This window comes from Bos javanicus, chromosome 1, assembly GCF_032452875.1.
Source record: "Bos javanicus breed banteng chromosome 1, ARS-OSU_banteng_1.0, whole genome shotgun sequence".
NCBI lineage: Eukaryota > Metazoa > Chordata > Mammalia > Artiodactyla > Bovidae > Bos > Bos javanicus.
Window position 1 is genome coordinate 70019752 of NC_083868.1, and position 27536 is coordinate 70047287.

Here is a 27536-nt window from a genome sequence, read left to right on the forward strand (position 1 = left end):
TAGAAACAAATTCAGGCCAAATATAACTGTTATTCAGAAATAATTAAGCATTTTATATAATAACCCAAACACATTTTTAGGGCTTAATAAATATCTTGCAAATCAATAAAATTATAATTATAAAAGCAGAACAATTAAACTATAAATCTTCAGAAAACAACCAAGTATATTAATCCAAAGTTGCGTTTAACACAATTTCATCAAGGGATTTCAACAGCCTTTCTGATAATTCAGCATTTTCTAGTCCTTAGCCAGTCAGTAGCTTTGCTAAACTAGTCATCATCAGCAACAAAAACAACAAAAAACCTATTTAAAATAATTTATTTCTACTAACCTCTTAATTGCCTGCCTCAAAGTTTTGTTCCCAAGCATTTAAAAGAGCATATATGCCATTCCTCTCAATTACCTATAACTACTTTTAAATATGTATTTTCTATAGCTTTAGCTACAGAATGGGAAAGACTAGAGATCTCTTCAAGAAAATCAGAGATACCAAAGGAACATTTCATGCAAAGATGGGCTCGATAAAGGACAGAAATGGTATGGACCTAAAAGAAGCAGAAGATATTAAGAAGAGATGGCAAGAATACACAGAAGAACTGTACAAAAAAGAACTTCAAGACCCAGATAATCACGATGGTGTGATCACTGACCTAGAGCCAGACATCCTGCAATGTGAAGTCAAGTAGGCCTTAGAAAGCATCACTACGAACAAAGCTAGTGGAGGTGATGGAATTCCAGTTGAGCTATTCCAAATCCTGAAAGATGATGCCGTGAAAGTGCTGCACTCAATATGCCAACAAATTTGGAAAATTCAGCAGTGGCCACAGGACTGGAAAAGGTCAGTTTTCATTCCAATCCCAAAGAAAGGCAATGCCAAAGAATGCTCAAACTACCGCACAATTGCACTCATCTCACGCGCTAGTAAAGTAATGCTCAAAATTCTCCAAGCCAGGCTTCAGCAATATGTGAACCGTGAACTTCCAGATGTTCAAGCTGGTTTTAGAAAAGGCAGAGGAATCAGAGATCAAATTGCCAACATCCGCTGGATCATGGAAACAGCAAGAGAATTCCAGAAAAACATCTATTTCTGCTTTATTGACTATGCCAAAGCCTTTGATTGTGTGGATCACAATAAACTGGAAAATTCTGAAAGAGATGGGAATACCAGACCACCTGATCTGCCTCTTGAGAAATCTGTATGCAGGTCAGGAAGCAACAGTTAAAACTGGACATGGAACAACAGACTGGTTCCAAATTGGAAAAGGAGTACGTCAAGGCTGTATATTGTCACCCTGTTTATTTAACTTCTATGCAGAGTACATCATGAGAAACGCTGGACTGGAAGAAGCAAAAGCTGGAATGAAGACTGGCAGGAGAAATATCAAGAACTTCAGATATGCAGATGACACCACCCTTATGGCAGAAAGTGAAGAGGAACTAAAAAGCCTCTTGATGAAGGTGAAAGTGGAGAGTTGGCTTAAAAAAAAAAAAAAAAGTTGGCTTAAAGCTCATCATTCAGAAAACGAAGATCATGGCATCCGGTCTCATCACTTCATGGGAAATAGATGGGGAAACAGTGGAAACAGTGTCAGACTTTATTTTTCTGGGCTCCAAAATCACTGCAGATGGTGACTGCAGCCATGAAATTAAAAGACACTTACTCCTTGGAAGGAAAGTTATGACCAACCTAGATAGCATATTCAAAAGCAGAGCCATTACTTTGTCAACAAAGTTTCGTCTAGTCAAGGCTATGGTTTTTCCTGTGGTCATGTATGGATGTGAGAGTTGGACTGTGAAGAAGGCTGAGTGCCGAAGAATTGATGCTTTTGAACTGTGGTGTTGGAGAAGACTCTTGAGAGTCCCTTGGACTGCAAGGAGATCCAAGCAGTCCATCCTAAAGGAGATCAGCCCTGGGATTTCTTTGGAAGGAATGATGCTAAAGCTGAAACTCCAGTACTTTGGCCACCTCATGCCAAGAGTTGACTCATTGGAAAAGACTCTGATGCTGGGAGGGATTGGGGGCAAGAGGAGAAGGGGACGCCAGAGGATGAGATGGCTGGATGGCATCACTGACTTGATGGACGTGAGTCTGAGTGAACTCCGGGAGTTGGTGATGGACAGGGAGGCCCGGCGTGCTGCGATTCATGGGGTCGCAAAGAGTCGGACACGACTGAGAGACTGATCTGATCTGATCTGATCTGATAGCTTTAGCACCAAAAAGATAAAAGCCATGGAACTATATTATTGTAGTAGACAATACCAAAAATATGTAAAGTAAAACAAAACTATATCTGCACTACATTCCTATTCATCACTGTACATTCTTTACTAAATTCAACGTTTAGAATTTCTAACAGTTTACAGGAATAAAGTTGCATGGTAAACTCTATCTATATACAGTAAATAAAAAATCTTCAAATTATAAACTTTGGTATTACAAGTCTTTTAAAGTTGATAGGATATATCAAGTCAACAATCAAGATGATATTACTTATGTCATATAATAATGGTAACATATACAGCTGAACAAATGTTTTTGAAATGCTAATATTCTGTTGAAAACATTTTCACAAAAAGCCTACTTACTTTCCTGCATCACGTTTTATTGAAAGCCCCAAATTACAGCTGTCACACATCAAAAACTATAACTAGATACGTTAAAAGAGAAAGAAAAATAGTGAAGCAAGAAGAAAAGGGAAACATGTTTCACTTCTAAATACACACATCCCCCAGATGTAGAATAATATAACCTCAAAGTCTAAATCTATAAACAGAAATTTTGGAATGTCTTTCCTATCACAACCTTTCCTATCATGGAAACGCACAATTTTCCCTAACTCACAGACCACACAGTCTCTGTCTCTAGAAACCTAAATTATTTAGCACCATCTACCAATTTCACTTCTCCTTCTAAGTGTCTCTATCCCTCTTTCTCCTCTGCCACTCCTCTCCACTAAGAACTGGGGAAAGAATCTACCAGGCTGGAAACTAAGACCCTGTAAATACAAAAAGAAAGGTATAAAGTTACTTGGACAACCACCTAATGATCAGGTAAAGTGAAAGTCACTGAGTCATGTCCAAGTCTTTGCAATCCCGTGGACTATACAGTCCATGGAATTTCCAGGCCAGAATACTGGAGTGGGTAGCCGTTCTCTTCTCCAGGGGATCTTCCCAAATAGGGATCAAACTCAGGTCTCCTACATTGCAGGTGGATTCTTTACCAGCTGAGCCACAAGGGAACCCCAGTGAGCTGGTAAGATCTTCCTCTTTCCCTGCCCCACTTCCTCTACTTTAAGAGGGAGTGAATATTCCTGCTTAGCATTTCTTCTGATTTAAGACTCTGCTGGCTAATTATTCTGTGATTATAATCACTTGCACAGGTATAATCAAATTAAGACAAAACACATATTAAGAAATAAATGAAATTTCTTGCAAGGACCATTAGCTATACCCTTCCATAGTATTTCAATGCATTTACCAGCAGGTCATTAATTGGGACATTTCTGTCATTAACTGAATCAACATTTTTGATCACCTGATATGTATATGCAATACTACCTAAGATTTCTAAGACATGCATTAAAATACTGTGGTCTCTTCCCAAAAGAGTTCCTAATCTAGCTTGGAGAGTAAATAAACATACAACAGATAATGTTAGTGATGATAATGCAAAGTGTTAAGTGCTATAACTGAAGTCTAAGCAATTTATCACAGGAAAAACCAAAGCAGGGATCAATTAATTCTCCCTTTGTTACTTTTCCAAAAGAGAAGAAGTGATCTTTTAATGTTGGTTCCACACTTAAGAATACAATGAATAGTATATGCTTTGGACTTTGGTCAATAATGTTGCTACATCTCTGCAGATATTAACTCAATAAAAAAAAAACAAATCTATGATGTGGGTGCTAATATTATTTACGTTTTAAAGAAGAAAAAACTGACCAAAGGTTACAAGTAACTCACCAAAGGTTACAAAACTAGTAAGTGGCAGAACCAAAGCCTTCGTAATGGTCTGTGGCTCAGGCGTAAAGAATTTCCCTGCAATGCAGAACACTCCGGTTTGATCCCTGGATCCAGAAGATCCCCTGGAGAAGGAAACAGTATTCTTGCCTTGGAAATCCCACAGACAGGGAAGCCTGGCGGGCTACAGTCCATAGGTCACCAAGAGTCAGTACACAACTGAGCAAGTAAACCACCCCCACAACCAGGCCTCCAGAACCTACTGTGCTACCCCTTCCTGTTTCTCATCACTACCACCACGAAACCGTGAAGGCTCTAAGAATCTGAGAGGAAAAATGCTTCAAGTCCTTTAGCATTTTTAATTAAATCACATTTGAAAGTATTCAAATTCTACTTTTACGTTAGTTCTTATTTTTATGATTTAATGATACTTTCTGAACAGTGTTAAAAAAAAAAAGTAAAGGAAAAAACTTTGTTTCAGGCAAGAGATTTCTATGAATACGCTTAGAATTTCGACTCAGTAACAAAGTAGACAAACTTTGTTTACTTTACACTACCTGCTTTGAAAAATTCATTTATTAGAACTCAAGAGTGTACTTTTCATGACCAGATCTATCCTGAGGAGGAAAGGAAACCCTCCAAATTCAAACCTACTATCCCAGAAACTACCCTAACCAAGTCTTTCTAGAATGATTTTCTATTTCTACTTTCACCAAAAATTATGCCAAAATCTTAAAAATTTCACAATCAGTGTAGTCAATCCACATGGTTAAGAAAGAAAATCCTACACACACAATTACCTGGGAAGGGACTATTGTTTGTCTCCAATCTACAAATGATGAAACTGAATCAATTTACATTCCCACCAACAGTGCAAGAGGGTTCCCTTTTCTCCATATTCTCTCCAGCATGTATTGTTTGTGTATTTTTGATGATGGTCATTCTGACTGGTGTGAAGTGATACCTCATGTAGTTCTGATTTGCATTTCTCTAATAATTAGTGATGCTGAGCATCTTTTCATGTGTTTCTTGGCCATCTGTAAGTCTTCTTTGGAGAAGTGTGGGTTTAGGTTTTCTGCCCATTTTTTGATTGGGCTCTTTGTTTTTCTGATATTGAGCTATATGAGCTGCTTATATACTTTGGAAATAAATCTTTTGTCGGTTGTTTCACTGATGGAAATGTAAACTGATACAGTCACTATGGAGAACAGTATGGCGATTACTTTAAAACTCCGGAATAAAACCACCATATAACTCAGTTATCCCACTACTGGGCTTACACCCTGAGAAGACCACAACTGAAAAAGATACATGTACCCCAATGTTCATAGCCGCCCTGTTTACAATAGCTAGGATATGGAAGCAACCTAAGCCCATTGACAGATGAATGGATAAAGAGATGTGGTACATATATACAGTGGAGTATTAGTCATAAAAAAGAAAAAATTTGAATCAATTCTAGTGAGGTGGATGAATCTAAAAACTGTTATACAAAGTGAAGTAAGTTGGAAACAGAAAAACAAATACCATATATTAACACATAAATATGTAATCCAGAAAATAGTATTAATGAATCGATTTGCAGGGAAGGAATGGAAACACAGATTTGGAAAACAGATCTGTAGACACAGTGGGAGAAGAAAAGAGAGAGACAAATGGAGACAGCAGAATTAACATATACACACTACCATGTGTAAAACAGAAAGCTGGCGAGAAGTTGCTATATAATACAGGAAGCCCAGCTTGGCACTCTGTGATGACTTCGAGGGATGGAATGGGGAGAAGGGATGAGAGGCAGGCTCAAAAGGGAGGTAAGATATGTATAAATATGGCTGATTGGCAGTGTACAGCAGAAACCAACACAACAATGAAAAGAAATTTTTCTCCAATTAAAAATATAAATTAAAAAAAAAAATCATGAAACTGAGGTTGAAGAGGTTAAATACCCATGGTTACACAGCACTTAACCATCATGGCAAAGAATTCAACCAGATCTCCTACATCCAAATAAATGTTTACTTTAACATAGCATAAGAGGTAGAGAAGGCAATGGCACCCCACTCCAGTACTCTTGCCTGGAAAATCCCATGGACGGAGGAGCCTGGTGGGCTGCAGTCCATGGGGTCGTTGAGAGTCGGACACGACTGAGCAGCTTCACTTTCACTTTCCACTTTCATGCATTGGAGAAGGAAATGGCAACCCACTCCAGTGTTCTTGCCTGGAGAATCCCAGGGATGGGGGAGCCTGGTGGGCTGCCATCTATGGGGTCGCACAGGGTCGGACACGACTGAAGCGACGCAGCAACAGCACAAGAGGAGAGGTCGTTTCCAATTAAAATATATTTAACGTTACTATTAACAATATTCTGGGAGTCAAAAAAAAATAAACATCTTTGAAGTAAGGATAAGATCAGTGAAAACAAAATTTGAAATTAAAATGCTATCTACAGTAATGATCATCGTTGTTGTTGTTCTGTCGCTAAGTCATGTCTGATTCTTTGCAACCCCAGACTGCATCATGCCAGGATTCCCTTTCACTATCTCCAGAGTTTGCACGAACTCCTGTTCATTGCATCGATGATGACATCAAATCATTTCATCCTCTATCACCCCCTTCTCCTCTTGCCTGCATCAGGATATTTTCCAATGAGTCAGCTTTTTGCATTAGGTGGCCAATGCACTGGAGCTTCAGCATCATTCCTTCCAATGAATATTCAAGGTTGATTTCCTTAAGGATTGAGTGGTTTGATCTCCTTGCTATCCAAGGAACTTGTCACAAGTCTTCTCCAGCATCCCAATTTGAAAGCATCAGTTCTTCAACACTCAACCGTTTTTTATGGTCCAACTCTCACATCCATACAAAACTACTGGAAAAACTATAGCTTTGACTATACAGATCTTTGTTGGCAAAGAGATGGCTCTGCTTTTAATTCACTGTCTACATTTGTCACAGCTTTCAAGGAGCAAGCATCTTTTAATTTCATGGCTGCAGTCACCGTTAGCAGTGATTCTGCAGCCCAAGAAAATAAAATCTGTCACTATTTCCACTTTTTCCCTCTTTTATTTGCCATGAAGTGATGGGACCGGATGCTATGGTCTTCATTTTCAGAATGCTGAGTTTTAATACAGCCTTTTCACTCTCTTCTTTCACCCTCATCAAGAGGTGCTTTAGTTCCTCTTCACTTTCGGCCATTACAGTGGTATCATCTACAAATCTGTGGTTGTTGATTCTCCTGGCAATCTTGATTCGAGTTTGAAAGTCAGCCAGCCCAGCATTTTGCATGATGTATTCTGCACATAAGTTAAATAAGGAGGGTGACAGTACACAGCCATGATGAACTCCTTTCTCAACTATGAACCAGTCCGTTTTTCCATGTCCAGTTCTACCCATTGCTTCTTGTCCTGCATACAGGTTTCCCAGGAGACAGGCAAGGTGGTCTGATACTTCAATCTCTTTAAGAATTTTCCAGTTTGTTGTGATCCACAAATACAAAAGCTTTAGCATAGTCAATGAAGCAAAGTAGATGTTTTTCTCGAATTCCCTTGCCTTTTCTATGACGCAACAAATGTTGCCAATTTGATTTTTGGTTCCTCTGCCTTTTCTAAATCTAGCTTGTACATTTGGAAGTTCTCAGTTCACATACTGCTGAAATCTAGCTTGAAGGATTTTCAGCATTACTAGCTGAATAACACTGCTAGCATGTTAAAGGAGCTCAATTGTACAGTAGTTTGAACATTCTTTAGCACTGTTCTTCTTTGGGATTGGAATGAAAACTGACCTTTTCCTGAGGCCACTGCCAAGTTTTCCAAATTTGATGACATACTGAGTACAGCACATTAACAGCATTATCTTTCAGGATTTTTAAATAGTTCAGCTAGAATTCCATCACCTCTGCTAGTTTTGTTTGCAGTAATCCTTCCTAAGGCCCACTTGACTTCACACTCCAGGATGTCTGGGTCTAGATCAATGACTACATCATCGTGGTTTTCTGGGTCACTAAGACCTTTTTTGTATAGTTCCTCTGTGTATTCTTGCCGGCTCTTCTTAATCTCTTCTGCTTCCATAATGGTTACCATGTAAAGAAACAAAAAATTAAGTTCACCTGATTTTTATAAAAATTATTCTATTCTAATAATTTATGAGACCCAAGAAGAGATTACAGAAATACCCATTTGAAAATAAGTTCAGCTATTTAAAGTGTCAATTCTTTATTAATAAAAATGTTAAAATACTATTAAACCAAAAATAACAAGAGGGAACTAGAATTATTACTTCAAATATGAAATATAATTAAATATTTTCATTTAAAAACATAAATGGTCCGTTAAAAAGCCAGTTCACCTGTTGATAATTTAATCTTATTCAATACTAGAATCAGTCATTTTTATCTCCTCTGTCTAGAACATACGTCCAGAATTCCATTAGACACTAAACACAATGTAGAGGTGTGCGCACACATAAAAGAAATGGTTTCTAGTCTAATTAGAAATCTAAGCTTTGCCATTAAAGTCAATCGGAGAATACCTCAACAAGTGGCTGCAATGGAGCCCAATTATTTCTCTATAACTAAAATAACACCACAATTGACAAAATATGTTCAGTTCAGTCGCTCAGTCGCGTCCGACTCTTACGGACCCCACGAACTGCAGTATGCCAGGCCTCCCTATCCATCACCAACTCCCGGAGTTTACCCAAACTCATGTCCATTGAGTCAGTGATGCCATCCAGCCATCTTATCCTCTGTCGTCCCCTTCTCCTCCTGCCTTCAATCTTTCCCAGCATCAGGGTCTTTTCAAATGAGTCAGCTCTTCGCATCAGGTGGCCAAAGTATTGGAGTTTCAGCCTCAACATCAGTCCTTCCAATGAACACCCAGGACTGATCTCCTTTAGGATGGACTGGTTGGATCTCCTTGCAGTCCAAGGGACTCTCAAGAGTCTTCTCCAACATCACAGTTCAAAAGCATCAATTCTTTGGCGCTCAGCTTTCTTTATAGTCCAACTCTCACATCCATACATGACCAATGGAAAAACCACAGCCTTGACTAGACGGACCTTTGTTGACAAAGTAATGTCTCTGCTTTTTAATATGCTGTCTAGGTTGGTCATAACTTTCCTTCCAAGGAGTAAGCGTCTTTTAATTTCATGGCTGCAATTACCATCTGCAGTGATTTTGGAGCCCCAAAAAATAAAGTCAGCCACTGTTTCCATATGCTAGTGAGATTTTTTTAAAAAACAGTAATAGTTGGGAATTCCCTGGTAGTCCAGTAGTTAAGATTCCATGCTTCTACTGCAGGCACCATGGGTTCAATATATGGTAGGGAACGAAGATTCCACATGCTGAGCAGGGTGGCCAAATGAATAAATAGCAGTAGTTGATTTAACAAGTTATTCATCCTTCAGAAACAATGGCTTCTTCTACTAACATAGAATGGACATTTTCTTATTTGGGGCCAATTTATTCTCAATTAGAAAACCATGGAATGTAAAAAGCAGGACCTTTAATCTTATCTTTCCTTTTCAACTAATGAATTAGAAACAGATTAACCTGTCTGCATAATACAACATTTTCAGTATTGTTTTTAAAAATGTTTACTAATATTAAAAAACTAGTATGTATTACTGATGCTTTCGATCTGTGGTGCTGGAGAAGACTCCTCAGAGTCCCTTGGACAGCAAGGAGATCAAACCAGTCAATCCTAAAGGAAATCAACTCTGAATATTGGAAGGACTGTTGTTCAAACTGAAGATCCACTACTGTGGCCACCTGATGTGAAGAGCCGACTCACTGGAAAAGATCCTGATGCTGAGAAAGATTGAGAGCAGAAGGGGAATGACAGAAGATGCGATGGTTGGATGGCATCACTAACTCAATGGACATGTGTTTGAGCAAACTCAGGGAGATAGTGAAGCACAGAGAAGCCTGGCGTGAAGCAGTTCATGGGGTCACAAAGAGTCGGACACTACCTAGTGACTGAACAGCAACAATCTAGTACTGAAATTATTAAATACTTTAAATACAAATAATCCTTTAAATAAACACATCTTTACCCAGAATTCACAGTTTCATTTTAATTAACTATATTACAAAGTTTGTTTATGTGATACATGCCTAGTATAATAGCAAGCATATATTCTGGCACCCTCTTGAACTGATTATTACCCATGTTCCAAAAATTTCCTTAGGGTACAATACTATGGTCTATAATTGAAGCAAACATTTACACTGTGCTCAAAAGTTCACAAAGCACATGGCCATAAACTATTATTTTCAAAGTTGAAATAACCTGCTAGGTGGAGATGATGCAAGTTCACAAAAAATAAAGAATTTGAACTTCCAGTCTAGATGGCATAGCTCTCTTTTTCCCTGCCCCTCCACATTAAGCATAAGTATAAACCATGGGAATAACAGAAAGAGACAACCAAAAGAAAACTATGAAAACTGGAAAGAAGGCAGCTAACCAGTTTCGGACTCTAGGATCAGAGAAACAAAAAAAGGATCATAGTGCTTTACGTCCCCACAACCAATAGAAGAAGGCAACCCAGACTGGCATTTCCCAGCCACCAATTCAGCAACAGAAAGTAGACTAGATAAGCATAATCCTCCCCCAAACTAAACAGGAGTCTCTCCGCAATATCAAGCAAGGGAGGGCAACTGGAAGCTCAGCCAACAACAAAGACCAGACAGAGGAAGCAACTCTTCCTTCCCTGTACGATCTGAAACTCATTTTTTCCACCTTGAGATGCAGAGGCAAGTGGTCAAAACTTAGGAACCCAGCCAGCACAAACAACTCAGTATGGGCCAAGACTCTCCTCTCTCACCCAAAGATACAGGGTCAGGGAAGAACTAGGGGTTCGGGGTGGGTACCAGGAGGACCACACCACAATCCTCTCCCATCTGGAGACACCCAGAAACCTGATAAAAGGAAATGCCTTCTATTCTCTAAGGTAAAATCATCAAGGACCAGTGGGTGTCCAGACAGCATCAGATAAACCAAGCCAACCACAAAGGCTCTGAAAATTAAACTGCCATTAAAACCAAAGCCTACAAAAGCAGGTGAAGACCTGTACACTAAATCTAAGTGGGATGATTGTGTGATAAAATAAAAAATATAAATAGGGCCCAGAGCCTTCTGACATAATACACAACTGAAAATGACAAAAGAAAATCCCAACATGAGTGAGAAAAGATAATCAACCAAGGCCAATACAGAGATGAGTTGGATGCTACACAATTATTTGAAAAGATTTTAAAGTACCATTATAAAATGTCTCAGCAATCAATTCTAAATTCTCCTGAAACAAGTGGAAAAAAAAATGGAAAACCTCAGTAAAAAAACAAAAGTTATAAAAAAGAAGCAAAAAGAAATTACAGAACTAAAAATTACTATAACATAAAACTTTAAAGGTTGCTGGATTGGCTCAATACAATCACAGAGATAATAAAAAGAATCACTGAATTTGAGGACAGAAAAATAGAATTAACCCAATCTGAAAAACAGGAAAGAAAAGACTGAAAGAAAACTAACAGAGTCTTAAGGACCTGAGGCCAAATAACAAAAGATCCAACATTCTTATCGTTGGAGTCCCAGAGAGGAGAGAAGGACTGTAAAAGTATATAAAGGAAAGATGGCTAATGATGTCTCAAATATGACACATACAAACTTACAGATTCAAAAAACAGAGTAAACCCAAAACAGGATAAACCCAAAGAAATTTACACCAGGACACATCATAATTAAAACTTCAAAAACTAAAAAGAAAGAAAAACCTTTGAAGGCAGCCATAAAAAAATAACTATTTCCTAGAACTGAACAACAACTGCAACACCACCAGATTTCTTAACCATCAGTTCAGCTCAGTTCAGTCGCTCAGTCATGTTCGACTCTCTGTGACCCCATGGACTGCAGCACACCAGGCCTCTCTGTCCATCACCAACTCCCAGAGGTTATTCAAACTCATGTCCATTGAGTCAGTGATCCCATTCAACTACCTCATCCTCTGTCATCCCCTTCTCCTCCCACCTTCAATCGTTCCCAGCATCAGGGTCTTTTCAAAGTTCTTAGCATCAGGTGGCCAAAATATTGGATTTTCAGCTTCAGCATCAGTCCGTCCAATGAATATTCATGACTGATCTCCTTTAGGATGGACTGGTTGGATCTCCTTGCAGTCCAAGGGACTCTCAAGAGTCTTCTTCAACATCACAGTTCAAAAGCATCAATTCTTCAGCGCTTAGCTTTCTTCACAGTCCAACTCTCACATCCATACATGACTACTGGAAAAACCACAGCTTTGACTAGACAGACCTTTGTTGGCAAAGTAATGTCTCTGCTTTTTAATATGCTGCCTAGGTTGGTCCTAACTTTTCTTCCAAGGAGCAAACATCTTTTCATTTCATGGCTGCAATCACCATCCGCAGTGATTTTGGAGCCCCCAAAAATAAAGTCTGTCACTGTTTCCACTGTTTCCCCATCTATCTGCCATGAAGTGATGGGACCAGATGCCATGATCTTAGTTTTCTGAATGTTGAGCTTTAAGCCAACTTTTTCACTCTTCTCTTTCACTTTCATCAAGAGGCTCTTTAGTTATTCTTTGCTTTCTGCCATAAGGGTAGTGTTATCTGCATATCTGAGGTTATTGACATTTCTCCCGGCAATTTTGATTCCAGCTTGTACTTCATCCAGCCCAGCGTCTCTCATGATGTACTCTGCATATAAGCTAAAGAAGCAGGGTGACAATATACAGCCTTGACTAGAAAAAGTGGCAGAATATTTTTTGAAATCTTAAAAAAAAAAAAAAGAATTGCTAACCAAGAATTCTAGGCCCAGTGAAAACTACTCTTCAGGAATGTTGTAAATCTATTCAGGCTGCCATAACAAAACATGACAAAATGAGTGGCTCTATTATAAACAACAGAAATTTACTTCTCACAGTTCTGGGGCTGGAAATCCAAAGATTAGGGTGCCAACATGGTTAAGGTGAGGGCCCTCTTCCAGGTCACAGACTTCTCACTATATTATTACATGGCAGAAAAGGAGCAAGTGAGGTCTCTTGGGGGCCTCTTTTGTAACAGCCGTAATCCCACTCATGGGCTCTCCCCCATGACCTAAAAATATCCCAAAGGACCTAATTCCCAATACTATCATGCTAAGCATTAGTATTTCAACATTTACATTTTAGAGAAATCCATTCAGACCACAACAAGGAATAAATGGAAAAAATATTAATGCATTTTCAAGAGAAGAAAAACTAAAAGAATATGTCACTAGCAACTCGATCCCTGGCTGAAGAAAATTTTCTGAACAAGAAAAATAGAAATATAGGTTCAGTCACTAAGTCACATTCTATCTGCAACCCCATGAACTGCAGCACACAAAGCTTCCCTGTTCTTCAGTATCTCCCAGAGTTTGCTTAAACTCATGTACATTGAGTCAGTGATGCCATCCAACCATCTCATCTTCTGTCACACATTTCTCCTCCCTCCCTCAATCTTTCCCAGCATTAGGGGTTTTTCCATTGAGTCTGTTTTTTTTGCATTAGGAGGCCAAAATATTGGAGCTTCAGCTTCGGCATCAATCCTTCCAATGAATATTCAGCATTGATTTCCTTTAGGATGGACTGGTTTGATCTCCTTGCGGTCCAAGGGACTCTCAAGTCTTCTCCAACATCACAGTTCAAAAGCATCAATTCTCTGGGTTTCAGCCTTCTTTATGGTCCAACTCACCATTCATACACTACTACTGGAAAAACCATAGCTTTGACTATATGGACCTTTGTCAGCAAAGTGGTATCTCTGTTTTTTTTAATACTGTCTAGGTTTGTCATAGCTATTCTTTCAAGGAGCAAGCATCTTTCAATTTCATGGCTGCAGTCACCATCCACAGTGATTTTGGAGCCCAAAAAAAATGTTTCCACTTTTTCCCCATCTATTTGCCATGAAGTGATGGGATCGGATGCCATGATCTTCAATTTTTGAGTGTTGAATTTTAATCTATCTTTTTCACTCTCCTCTTTCACTTTCATCAAAGGCTCTTTAGTTCCTTTTCACTTTCTGCCATTAAAGTAGTATCATCTGCATAGCTGAGGTTTTTTATATTTGTCCCAGCAATCTTGATTTCAGCTTCTGAGTCATCCACTCCACCATTTCATATGATCTACTCTGCATACAATGGTGTGATCACTCACCTAGAGCCAGACATCCTGGAATGTGAAGTCAAGTGGGCATTAGAAAGCATCACTACGAACAAAGCTAGTGGAGGTGATGGAATTCTGATTGAGCTCTTTCAAATCCTGAAAGATGATGCCATGAAAGTGCTGCACTCAATATGCCAGCAAATCTGGAAAACTCAGCAGTGGCCACAGGACTGGAAAAGGTCAGTTTTCATTCCAATCCCAAAGAAAGGCAATGCCAAAGAACGCTCAAACTACCGCACAATTGCATTCATCTCACACGCTAGTAAAGTAATGCTCAGAATTCTCCAAGCCAGACTTCAGCAATTCGTGAACCATGAACTTCCAGATGTTCAAGTTGGTTTTAGAAAAGGCAGAGGAATCAGAGATCAAATTGTCAACATCGGCTGGATCGTCGAAAAAGCAAGAGAGTTCCAGAAAAACATCCATTTCTGCTTCACTGACTATGCCAAAGCCTTTGACTGTGTGGATCACAACAAACTGTGGAAAATTCTGAAAGAGATGGGAATACCAGACCACCTGACCTGCCTCTCGAGAAACCTATATGCAGGTCAGGAAGCAACAGTTAGAACTGGACATGGAACAACAGACTGGTTCCAAATAGGAAAAGGAGTACATCAAGGCTGTATACTGTCACCCTGCTTATTTAACTTATATGCAGAGTACATCATGAGAAACGCTGGGCTGGAAGAAGCAAAAGCTGGAATGAAGACTGGCAGGAGAAATATCAATAACCTCAGATATGCAGATGACACCACCCTTATGGCAGAAAGTGAAGAGGAACTCAAAAGCCTCTTGATGAAAGTGAAAGAGAGTGAAACAGTTGGCTTAAAGCTCAACATTCAGAAAACTAAGATCATGGCATCTGGCCCCATCACTTCATGGGAAATAGATGGGGAAACAGTGGAAACAGTGTCAGACTTTATTTTGGGGGGCTCCAAAATCACTGTAGATGGTGATTGCAGCCATGAAATTAAAAGACGCTTACTCCTTGGAAGGAAAGTTATGACCAACCTAGATAGCATATTCAAAAGCAGAGACATTACTTTGCCAACAAAGGTCCGTCTAGTCAAGGCTATGGTTTTTTCCAGTGGTCATGTATGGATGTGAGAGTTGGACTGTGAAGAAGGCTGAGCGCTGAAGAATTGATGCTTTTGAACTGTGATGTTGGAGAAGACTCTTGAGAGTCCCTTGGACTGTAAGGAGATCCAACCAGTCCCTCCTAAAGGAGATCAGTCCTGGGTGTTCTTTGGAAGGAATGATGCTGAAGCTGAAACTCCAGTACTCTGGCTACCTCATGCCAAGAGCTGACTCACTGGAAAAGACTCTGATGCTGGGAGGGATCGGGGGCAGGAGGAGAAGGGGATGAAAGACGACGAGATGGCTGGATGGCATCACCGACTCGATGGATGTGAGTTTGCATGAACTCCAGGAGTTGGTGATGGACAGGGAAGCCTGGCGTGCTGCGATTCATGGGGTCGCAAAGAGTCGGACACGACTGAGCGATTGAACTGAACTAAACTCTGCATTTAAGTTAAATGAGCAAGGTGACAATATCCTGCCTTGATGTACTCCTTTTTCAATATTGAACCTGTCAGGTGTTCCACGTCCAGTTCTAACTGTTGCTTCTTGTCCTGCATACAGATTTCTCAGGAGACAGCTAAGGTAGTCTGATATTTCAATATTCTACAGTTTGTTGTAATCCACACAATCAAAGGTTGTAGCATAGTCAATAAGACAAAAGTAGATTTTGGAGGGAATTTCTTTTCTTTTTCTATGATCCAGCGGATGTTAGCAATTCGATCTCTGGTTCCTCTGCCTTTTCTAAATCCAGCTTGTACACCTGGAAGTTCTTGGCTTATGTACTATTGAAGCCTAGCTTGAAGGGTTTTGTGCATAATCTTGCTAGCATGTAAAATGAGTGCAACTGTAATTTGCAATATTCTGTAATTTGAACATTCTTTAGCATAGTCCTTCACAACTGGAATGTAAACTGATCTTTTCCAGTCCTCTGGCCACTGCTGAGTTTTCCAAATCTGCTGATATATTGAATGCAACACTTTAACAGCATCATCTTTTAGAATCTGAAATAGTTCAGCTGGAATTTCATCATCTCCACTGTTTTATTTATAGTAATGCTTCCTAAGGCCCACTTGACTTCACACTCCAGGACTCTTAGGTGAGTGACCACACCATCATGGTTTTCTGGGTCATTAAGAGCTTTTTGTACACGTCTTCTGTGTATTCTTGTCATCTTTTCTTACTCTCTTCTGTTTCTGTTAGGTTCTTGCAGTTTTTGTCCTTTATTATGCCTATCTTTTTGCATGAAATGTTTCCTTGGTATCTCCAATATTCTTAAACAGATCTCTAGTCTTTTCCATTCTATTGTTTTCCTCTATTTCTCTGCATTGTTCATTTAAGAAGGTTTTCTTATCTCTCCTTGCTATTCTCTGGAACTCTGCATTCAGTTGGGTATATCTTTCCCTTTCTCCTTTACCTTTGATTTCTCTTCTTTTCTCAGCTATTTGTAAGGCCTCCTCAGACAACCACTTTGCCTTCTTGCATTTCTTCTTGCAGATGGTTCTGGTCACCATCTCCTTTACAATGTTAGAAACCTCCATCTATAGTTAGTTCTTCAGGTACTCTGTATACCAGATCTAGTCCCTTGAATCTATTTGTCACCTCCACTGCATGTATAATCATAAGGGATTGGATCTAGGTCATAACTGAATGGCCTAGTGGCTTTCCCTACTTTCTTCAATTTGAGCCTGAATTTTGCAATAAGAAGTTGATGATCTGAGCCACAGTCAGCTCCAGGTCTTGTTTTTGCTGACTGTATAGAGCTTCTCCCATCTTCAGCTGCATCGTAGTTTTCTAGATCATACTTAATGACGGAAACAAAAATTTATACTGATACTTAATTACATTTAAAAGATGGTTAAAAAAAAAAAAAAAAAGTCAAGATGGTAAAAAAAGGCAAATGAGAAGTGAAGTTTCCACATGACAACTGAAGCAGTAAAGTACTGATACCCGGAGACTGCTATAAGTCATATATACACTAGTAATAACTACAACAGCCACTACAAAATCTATACCAAAACAGACTCAAAACTATAAATATTTTACAAATTATGAAAGACAGAATCTTAAGAAATGTTTTAGTAATCTGCAGGATGGAAAGAAGAGAGAAATAAAAAGCCAGAGAAAATTACAAAATAATAACAATAAAAAGGCAGATTTAAGTGTTAATATTTATCAGTAATTACCTTAAATGTTGATGGTCTAAACAGACAAATCAAGAAAGACTGGAAGAATATATTTCTGAAATGGCCCACTATATACTACTAACAAGAAATTCAGTAACATATATTGAAAGTAAGAAGAATGGAAAAGCTAGGATGGTTCGTTTGTTTTTTATCAGAGAGGCTGTATTAATAACACAAGCAACCAACAGGGTCAGCTTGATGTACACAGAATAGTCCACCCAACAACAGCAGAACACATATTTCTTTTCAAACATCCATGGAATATTCACAAAGACAGATTATATCCTGGGACATAAAACAAACCTCAACAAATCTATAAGAATCAAAATAAAATAGGAGGTACATTATATAACAATATTAGACTCAAACTAGAAATCAGTAACAGGAAGACAACAGGAAAATTTCTGAACACAAATGAATAAACACTTTTTAAAACTCCATGGGGTTCCTCCAATTAAAAAAGAAAAGTAAAGTGGAAAAACAAAGTCCATGGGTCAAAGACAAACACTCAAAGAAAAATTTTAAATATGTACATAAAATGAATGAAAATAAAAACATAACATGTCAAAATGTGGGATGCAGCTAAATCAGTAGTTAGGAGGAAATTTGTAGCAGTAAGTGCTTACATTAGAAAAGAGGAAAGATTCAAATCAATACCTTAATTACTTAAAAGAAACTTTAAAAAAAAGGCAAAATATAAATCCAAAGCAAGCAATAGAAAGCAAACAATGAAGAGCAGAAATCAACAAAATTCAAAATAGGAAAACAGAGAATATCATTGAAGCAAAAATTTTACATTCCTCTACCATCACTAACAAAAACAAAGAGACAAGACACAAATCCAATATTAAGATTGAAACAGGGATAGCACTAAGATCTTGCAGAACTTGAAAAGATAATAAGGAAGGTTTCCCTGGTGGCACAGTGGTTAAGCTTCCACATTGTATATGCAGGGGGCCAGGGTTCGATCCCTGGTCACAGAACTAGATCCCACATGCCACAACTAACAGTCCACATGCCACACTAAAAAGATCCCACATACCACAACAAAGATCAAAGATCCTGTGTGCCACAACTAAGACCCAGCACAGTCAAATAAATAAATATTAAGTAATATTAATACCATGGGAATACTACAAAACAACTTTACACTTTTAAACTGGACACAGAAAAAAACTGAACAATTTCTCCAATTCATACAACTGAAACTAAACCAAAATGAAGCCAATAATCTAAATAATTCTATAACCAGTAAAGAAAAATTAACTAACTGACAAAGCAGAAAAATAATTCAAAGGAGAAAGGATAGCCTTTTCAACAAACAATGCTGGAACGAGTGGGTAAAGGATCCACCTGTGATGCAGGAGATGCAAGTTCAACCCCTAGGTCAAGAAGATCCCCTGGAGGAGGGCATGACAACCCACTCGAGTATTCTTGCCTGGAGAATTCCATGGACAGAGGAGCCTGGCAGGCTGTGGTCCAGGGGGTCACAAAGAGTCAGATACAACTGAAGGGATTGAGCATGCATGCATGCACATGCCAAATAAAAGTCTAGGCCTAAACCTCACAACCACATATAAAAATTATTTCAAAAAGGATGATGAACATAAACATAAAACTACAGAATTTTTAGAATAAAAATTAGGTCTTCAAGACCTAAAGAAAAGGTTCTTGGGCTTGGCACCAAAAGCATATTCTGTAAAAATAAATAAACCAAACTTCATCAAAATAAAAAACATGCTGCCCTATGAAACGATGCTCACCACTGCTAATTATTAGAGAAATGCAAATTAAAACTACAATGAAGTACCACTTCACACCAGTCAGAATGGCCATGATTAAAAACCATACAAATAAATGTTGGAAAAAAAGGATCCCTCTCACACTGTTGATGGGAATGTACATTGGTGCACCCATTACGAAAAACAGTATGGAGCTTCCTCAAAGAATTAAAAACAGAGTCGCCATATGATCCATCAATACCACTCCTGAGCATATATCCACACAAAATTATAATTTGAAAAGATTACATGCACCCTTATGTTCACAGCAGCACTACATACAACAGCCAAGACATCGAAGCAACTTAAATGTCCATCAACAGATTAATGGATAAAGAAGATGTGGTATAGATACACAATGGAATACTACTTGGCCCTTAAAAAGAGTGAAATAACACCATCTGCAGTAACACGGATGAAAAATGAAAGTGAAAGTCACAAAGTCATGTCCGACTCTTTGCCACCCCAAGGACTAAACAGCCCATGGAATTCTTCAGGCCAGAATACAGGAGTGGGTAACTATCCCTTCTCCAGTGGATCTTCCCAACCCAGGGATGGAACCCAGGTCTCCTGAATTGCTAGAGGATTCTTTAACAGCTGAGCTACCAGCGAAGCCCATAGTTACACAATGGAGTACCGCTCAGCCATAAAAAAGGAATGAACTAACACCAACTGCAGTAACATGGATGAACCTAGAGATTATTATATTAAATCAGAAAGAGAAAGACAAATACCATATCATATCACTTATACGTGGAATCTAAAATACAACACAAATGAATAGATCTACTTAACAGAAATAGACCCACTCACAGATGTAGAAAAAAGACTTATGGGTGCCAAGAGGGGGTGAAGGTGGCAGAAACCAATACAACATTGTAAAGCAATTATCCAAAATAACTAAATTTTTTAAAATGCTGAGAACTGACTAAGTTTGGCAATCTCTATAACAGTAATGTATTAATACCAATGTCAAATTCCTAACTTCAATGTCTCACCATTGGGGTCAAGCTGGGTAAAGGATACACAGGACTCCACTATTTGCAACTTTCTGAGTTTATAATTATTTCAAATTAAAGTGTTTTTAAAAATTATGTGAGTTGAGAGACAGGGTGCAGAAGCAAAGATGAAATAAGACTGGCCATTAATTGCTAACTGTTGAGGCTAGTCTGGTATATACCAGTTCGTAAGAATGCTGCATTTTTTATCTTTTTAAATTTTTCATAATAAACGGTTAACAAAAAAATAAGATGCCATATATCAAAACATTAACAGTAGTGTATTCCAGTTAGTGATTTTATTCTTTTTGCTAAAAAGCATTTAAAATTTTTCTATAAAAAAAATTTCTTGTATTTCTTAAATAAAACAATTTTATTAAAATCTTTGCTCATATTGGTCTTCTGTCCTACTTGGTTTCCTCATTTTTAAAAAGCAGCACCACAGAAAACATTTTTTAACTTAAAAAGAACTTCATATTTCTCCCTCCAACAATACAGCACTTAATTTGAAATACCCAATTTAAATATCTAATTTATATTTCATTCAATTGCATTTCACCTGAAAGTTCCAGTATATTTTTCTAAAATTAACTGAATCTTGCTAAAATAGATTTACAATCAGTACAATAACTGACCATTACAGTAATCCTCATAAAATAGATGTCTAAATTCAAGACACCCTGAGACATTTTAACAATTCTAGTTGGGTTTGCATCTGCAATACTGCCAACAATATCCTAATTAACTCCAAATTGCTTTTAAATTGTATGTGGCCTTTTTTAATTTTTCAAAATTTTTTTAAAAAGAAGATGCTGAAAAGTTTACAACGGTTAACAAAACCATGCTGAAGAATTCAACAACATGGGAATATGAAAAAGTAACAATGATTTAGTGAATACTGAGATTCTCATGATGCAATTTTTAAAATTTTAATTATTTACATTTATCGACCAAAAGTTACAAAATACCATTTCCCTCAGTAATAATTAAAATTAATTTTAATTAAGTAAATTAAAATTAAATTATAATAGAAATAACAAGACCTGAGCTCTCCATATCCGTAGAACCTCTCTGAATCTCTCTGAAACTATTTCCTTAGCCACATACTCAGTTATACTTGTTAACCTTTCCACTCCAAAATCCTATTAACTCATGCTCTAAAATATACTTCATAACCTCTGACCCATGATCATTCTAATGACAACTCTAAGAAAAGATTTATAACAGATCTGATATAGAGATATCAATTACATGACAAATTATAAGTAGAATATCACCCACAATAATTAAATCAGGGCTTCTCAACACCAACACTACTGACACTGCACTGGATAATTCTTTGTTGTGGGGGTTATCATGTGCATTGTAGGATGTTTACTATCTACCCACTAGATACCAATAGAATCCCCCAGCATGACAACCAAAAATGTGTTCAGACATTGCCAAAACCATCTCTCATGGAGAACTGTATTAAGATTAAAAATTTCCAGGGTTCTTTGGAGATGAGAAGCAGGAAGAAGAATGTTTCTGTGACACAGGAGGGAAAGTAAAAGGAAAGACTAGGAATGAACAAAACAAATCATAGCTAGTAATTATAATGAAAATAGCAATACAGAAAGCTGAGAAGAAAATTCACAGGTATTCCATCAGGACCTTTGTAAGCATCTTCAATAAAGACCATTGAAGATTTTTTACTTAGAAATTAATGAAATTAACATAATTCCTCTTCTCCCTAGCATTTATGAGGCTAAACATCCTCAGGTTACTAACTATTCTTCAACCACTGAGAACACCCACTTGAAAAACTCATCTCCCACAGTTAAATATAATAAGCATCTACGTTTCAATCAAATGTAAATATGCTACAAATGCCATGAAAAGCAACACGAATATCCTCATATCCTTTTTGTATTTAAAGAATGGAGAAACTACATACATCTAAGTGCTACAAAGATTAAACGTTCACACATTCCCTTTCTGGCTCTTTAATACTTAGTATAAAATCAACTCGGCCATATTTTCCACCAAACAGACAAATACCCAGTTTCCTTAGTCTATTCTTGGATAGGTCACCAGACTGGGAATAAGAGACTCGGAGTCTATTCCCAGCTGCAAACAGACTGGTAATCTCAAGCAAATTATTCACTCAGGTTAAGGTTCTACACCCATATCACGCTGACAACACTGAAAATCTGCCCAGAAACAAGCCCTGAGCAACCTAGAACTTCTTCCTGCACCCAAAGGACAACTGCAAACGTATTTTTAGATTTCTTAAATCTAAAAATCTGAACAGGATTTTATTTATAGCAACATTTAACATACTTGAAATTTCAAAACTGTGTGGTGCCTTTATCATCGCCCTTTGTAAAATTAGTAAGAAACGCTCTTTTTAAAATCACATCGTGCCCAACTGTGTAAAACTCTATATGCAAACTACACCAATCATAATTTATGTAAAACAAAACAAAACAAAAAAGCTGTTTTTAACGCAAGCTCTTGGTAAGGGCTTTAACTTTTTCATTTCCTAACTTTATCTAGTCTAAGACACAAATAGTTCTTTCTTGGCACTGTAAAAAATGCTTTACGAAGTCTGGAGAGACAAAGTGTGCCCTACAGCCTAATTCTGGAAAGGCCTTTAGGACTGTTCTTACCACTAAACATGCAGGTTTTAGTAGCGCAACCAATATAAGGATAGATACAAGCGTACATTTTTTGCTCTTGATACCAAGTAAAAAAAGTGTCTAGTAGACCCAAGTTACCCGTCTGACCTTTTCGCACACCGTAAAACTGTAAACACAGAACAGTCCAACATAAGATTTGTTAAAAAAAAAAAAAAAAAACACACACAGAGTTAGGACCGAAAGGAGGGTGTCAATTAACGTTCGTCGGCCCCCGCTGTCAGGCAGACACTTGTTAGCCGCCGAGAAGTCACTCACAAAGTTTGCCATCTCGCTGGGGGAAGGGGCCTGGACTGCGCCACGGGCCCCGACCCGGAAGACGGGTGTCTGCAAGGCCCCACCGCCCGCCGAGGCCCGGGCGCGCCAGCCACCCCAGCAGGAAAAGCCCCAGCTTCTCGGCCCCGCTCCGCCGCCTCTCTGCCCACGGGCGCACTCACGCACGCGCGCGCACTCTCTCACTCCCGTACACACAACAAAAGGAAGCCGTGCGAGCCGCGTGCGGAGGTTTGCTCGGGCGCTCAGGGAAGCCCCTCCTCCCGGCCCCCACCGCGCCGCCCCGGGCCTGCTCGCTCGCTGGAGCGCCCCCCGAGGGCCCGAGGGTGCGCGGATCCCTGAGGCCCGAGTCCCACCGGCCCGGCCCGCCTCCACTCCGCTCGGCCGCGCTCGCAGGCAGCTGCGGCGGCTCTGGGCCCACCACGCGCGCAGCTCCGCCTGCCGCTGAGCCGAGCTCCGGTGAAATTCCGCGCGGGCGAGCCTGGGCTCCCTACTTCCCGGGTTTCTTAAGAAATAAAACTATTACACTGAATTATCCTTGGTAAAAGTCCCCCTCCCCACCGAACCACTATCAAAAGTAGTATTTAACACAACATTCCTTACAATAAATCTTTTCCAGTAACCTCTTCTTTAATCTTCCTCTTAACTCTTCCTTCCACACCTTAGTTTACTCCTTTTACTTTTCCCTTGCCTTCCTGTTTTCAACCTGTGAGCTGCATTTTCTCGAAAGAATTATCTTCCCCAAAGGTCTTTTCAATTTTACTCTTTTGAAATTTACTTTTCTAATAATAACAAGCTTTCTCCTAAATCCCTCCATTATCTATCCCACTTACCTACACAAACTTCTCCACAAATACCTTCTTTAATTTTTATCAGCATCTACCAAATCAATTCATAAATAACTTTCTCAGGCACTGCATTTTTTGTTTGATCCTACAATCCCTCAAAGCTAACATCCCCAAACTTAACACACAAATTTGCCCCAAATGGCCCTCAAATTTTGTGAAACTGTGCCAGACAGGCTACCAAAGTCACTGAAAAAATCTACTTCCTAAACATACCCTAATAACTATCTTTCCAACTACTCTCTACCAATTCATTTGAATCACTCATAATAAGACTACCATATTTATTTCCCCAAAGACTCTAATTATAGAACCTAATCAAATTAACACATTATCTCTATCATTATATGTATCTACATATGCAGGTGTGTATGTACGTGTTGACAAATATACAGGGCACCCTGCAAAACAGCAACTGTGTATTTCATTCTAATCCCTTATATACTGGATCCTCTCAAATTTACAATGAAAACTCCTTCACATGAACCAAGATTTTCAGGCATCCAACCCCTATCTTGTGAAGTCATTTATCTATGTTAAATTAATTTATCACTTTAAAACATACTGTCACCATTTCTACTATAATCATTCCTCATATCTTAAGATATCCATCATTGGTCTAACCCACACAATCCACTCAAAGACTCAGAGCATACCCCCACTCGCCAAGGCCTGTATAAGGCAGGTCCTAGAAACAATTCTTGGAGAAGGAAATGGCAACCCCCTCCAGTATTCTTGCCTGGAGAATCCCATGGATGGAGGAGCCTGGTGGGCTACAGTCCACAGGGTCGCAAAGAGTCAGACACGACTGAGCGACTTCACTCACTCACTCACAGAAACAATTCTAGACTATTGGCAGATTACAGTAAAGTCGTGAATTGAACAAGTGACATCCTTGGGTCATCTTAGGCCTTCAAAGCTCTGGGTGGTCTCCATAGGTTCTTCATTATTAAATTTGGTGACTAAATGTAGATATAAGAGAAAAAGGCTGAATGACCAAGAGCTAGATTCTGAAACTAATTCTGAAGCAAAGCTGCCCTAGGATGGAAAACCAAAACTATATTTCGTGCTTTGTCGTATTTTTCTCACTGCCACTAAATAAGCTCTCTCTTGTCTGGCTGAGTCGCGTTGCTGTGCGCCTGAAACCATCACAGCTTTGTTAATCGGCTATACTCCAATATAAAATAAAAAGTTAAATAAATAAACACGTTCTCTTTCCATGAAACATAAAGGAACATCAAAAACCCTGATCTGAACAGGGAGAGTCAGGAAGTGTTCTTTGCTCAGAGACTGAAAGATGAAAGAGTTCATTAACCATGTGAAGAATATAATGCAAATAGTAAGGATTTAAAGCATACAGCATTTTTCCCTTAATGGTTTAAAATGCCAATTACTGGGACCAGAGCATGGTACTAATGGAGAATCTCTAAAAGCACAGTTAGGTAAGCACTTGAGAGTCAAATCTTTGATAGTACAAGGGAAATGTTAACAGAAGACAAAGTCTGACAAAAATCAATTCTACTGTATAAAAGGAGAAGCAAAAGTTGAAGAGCAAAGATGCAAGCCAAAACACTGAAGACCTGGTCTAGGTCTTGTTCAGTCACTAAGTTGTGTCCATCTCTTTGCAACCCCATGGGCTACAGCACGGAAGATGATGAAGGTTTCATGCCCTGAGGTGATAATGCTGCAGATTTACAACAAAACAAAAAAGGAAGCAATGGTTCAGTTTTAGCTATATTGTGGCTTTGGAACTGGCAACACTGCTCCTCTAGAAATGTTCAACAAATGATAAATAATCAGAAATAAAATAGGCCATATTTAGAACCATACATTTATATGCTCTCTCTTGTCTGGCTGAGTTGCGTTGCTGCGCACCTGAGACTGTCACAACTTTGTTAATCGGCTCTACTCTAAATAAAAAGTTAAGTAAAAGTATTTTTCAGGTAATAAATGAAATGAGAAGACAGAGCAGACCAACTTCCTAAACACACTAAGAAATATATCAGATAAAAGTCACAGACAAAAAGAAACTACAGAAGCCACTTTAGATCCCTTAAGACACTTCCTTTTACCATCCACCCCACGTTTTCCATTTTATACCTGAACCTCTTTACATATACAAATTATCACCACACAATTTTTGCAGAATTGTGGTTTTTGAGGCACTCAAGGAGAGATCAAAAATCTCAATGTCTCTATCATTCATCATTTTTTAAAAAACAATTATACATGACATAGTATCTATCACCTTTATAATAACATCATGGATAGCAAGGACTGTCCTCACATGCACAGAGAAGGAATAGGGTTCTGGCTTTGTTTCTTAGGTGGCATTATGTTTCCTCCATATTTTCTCCGTTACAAGCTACTCACTGTCCTCTTCATCTTACTTATTCCTATTCAGGTCAACTCCAATCTCTTTTTTTATTATTATTATTTTTTTTTTATTTGAAGGATAATTGCTTTACAAGATTTTGTTGTTTTCTGTCAAACCTCAACATGAATCAGCCATAGGTATGTATACATATATTCCCTCCCTTTTGAACCTCCCTCCCATGTTCCTCCCCATCCCTCCCCACTAGACTGATATAGAGTCAACTTCAATCTCTGCATTCATTTCTATCAATTTACTAGCTTCTATCAGCTTGTCCATGTTCTTCTGTCAACAAATTACCATGTCTTTTGACTTTCATATTAGTAACCTCCACCTCAGCTTTTTTTCCCCCTTTGTCTCCTTTCTAATCCACAAATATCTCTCAGTTGAATTTATCTCAGTATACTACACATGAATGGTTACGATTTTGCAAGTATAATTTATTTATAAAAAACTTAAAGAGTGAATGAAACAAATCCATCTTTTTATCTCCATCCTCATGCTACAACAATTCAGATCACTTCTATCTCTTATCTGGATAGCCCCTCATCTTGTCTCAAGTTTGGCTTTTCTTGGACAACCTGCTTCACAGAACTTAGCTATCCATTCTTCCACTCCTTCAGCTTGATAAAAGCACCAATTGCTTTTTGTTCCCCAAGGCCACTCCCATTGTTTTATCACTAGAAAATCTCTTTGCAGTTCACATTACTCACTTAAACCATTCTATCTGCAGCATCTACCAAGCTCCAGAATCCCTCCCACCTTGCTCCCCACAAAGAAGTCAGTCCTACTTTGTCCCACATTCAGCCACTATTCTCAGTGACCGAGGTGCTGAAGACCTTTCTGCACATTACACAGACCTTCCTCAACTCCCAAGACCTGCATGTGCACTTCAGCCACTTACAGATATATACTGAGAACAGGACATCAATTGGAAGTGCAGCGCCACTAGGACTATAACGTTAGAGACCTTTTTTTTTTAACCACAACTACTTTATTTTCTAAGTCTACACCTGCTCTTCACCTCCTTCTGGCTTCACTTATCTCCCTACACAATTTAAATCTGTCCATCAACCATTTTAATATTGCCCTCTCCAGAATACCATGACTTCCCATTACATTCACCATGCATTTCCCCAAGGAAAGACAATCTTCACCATCTGTTTTATC

General features: G+C 38.6%; 1 protein-coding gene across 11 annotated transcripts in view; it reads right to left on the reverse strand.

The window, feature by feature from the left end:
- Nucleotides 1-27536, reverse strand: part of ZNF148 (zinc finger protein 148) — a 146331-nt gene that overhangs the window by 107998 nt on the left and 10797 nt on the right. The window contains exon 2 of one of the 11 annotated variants that reach the window (XM_061410860.1): nt 3967-4088. The exons of 9 other annotated variants lie outside the window; for them this stretch is intronic. The gene's annotated coding sequence lies outside the window, so the exon portion shown is untranslated. Of the gene's footprint in view, nt 1-3966; nt 4089-23132; nt 23380-27536 lie in introns of those variants that run through there. One more of the 11 variants, XM_061410879.1, reaches the window with a different exon arrangement.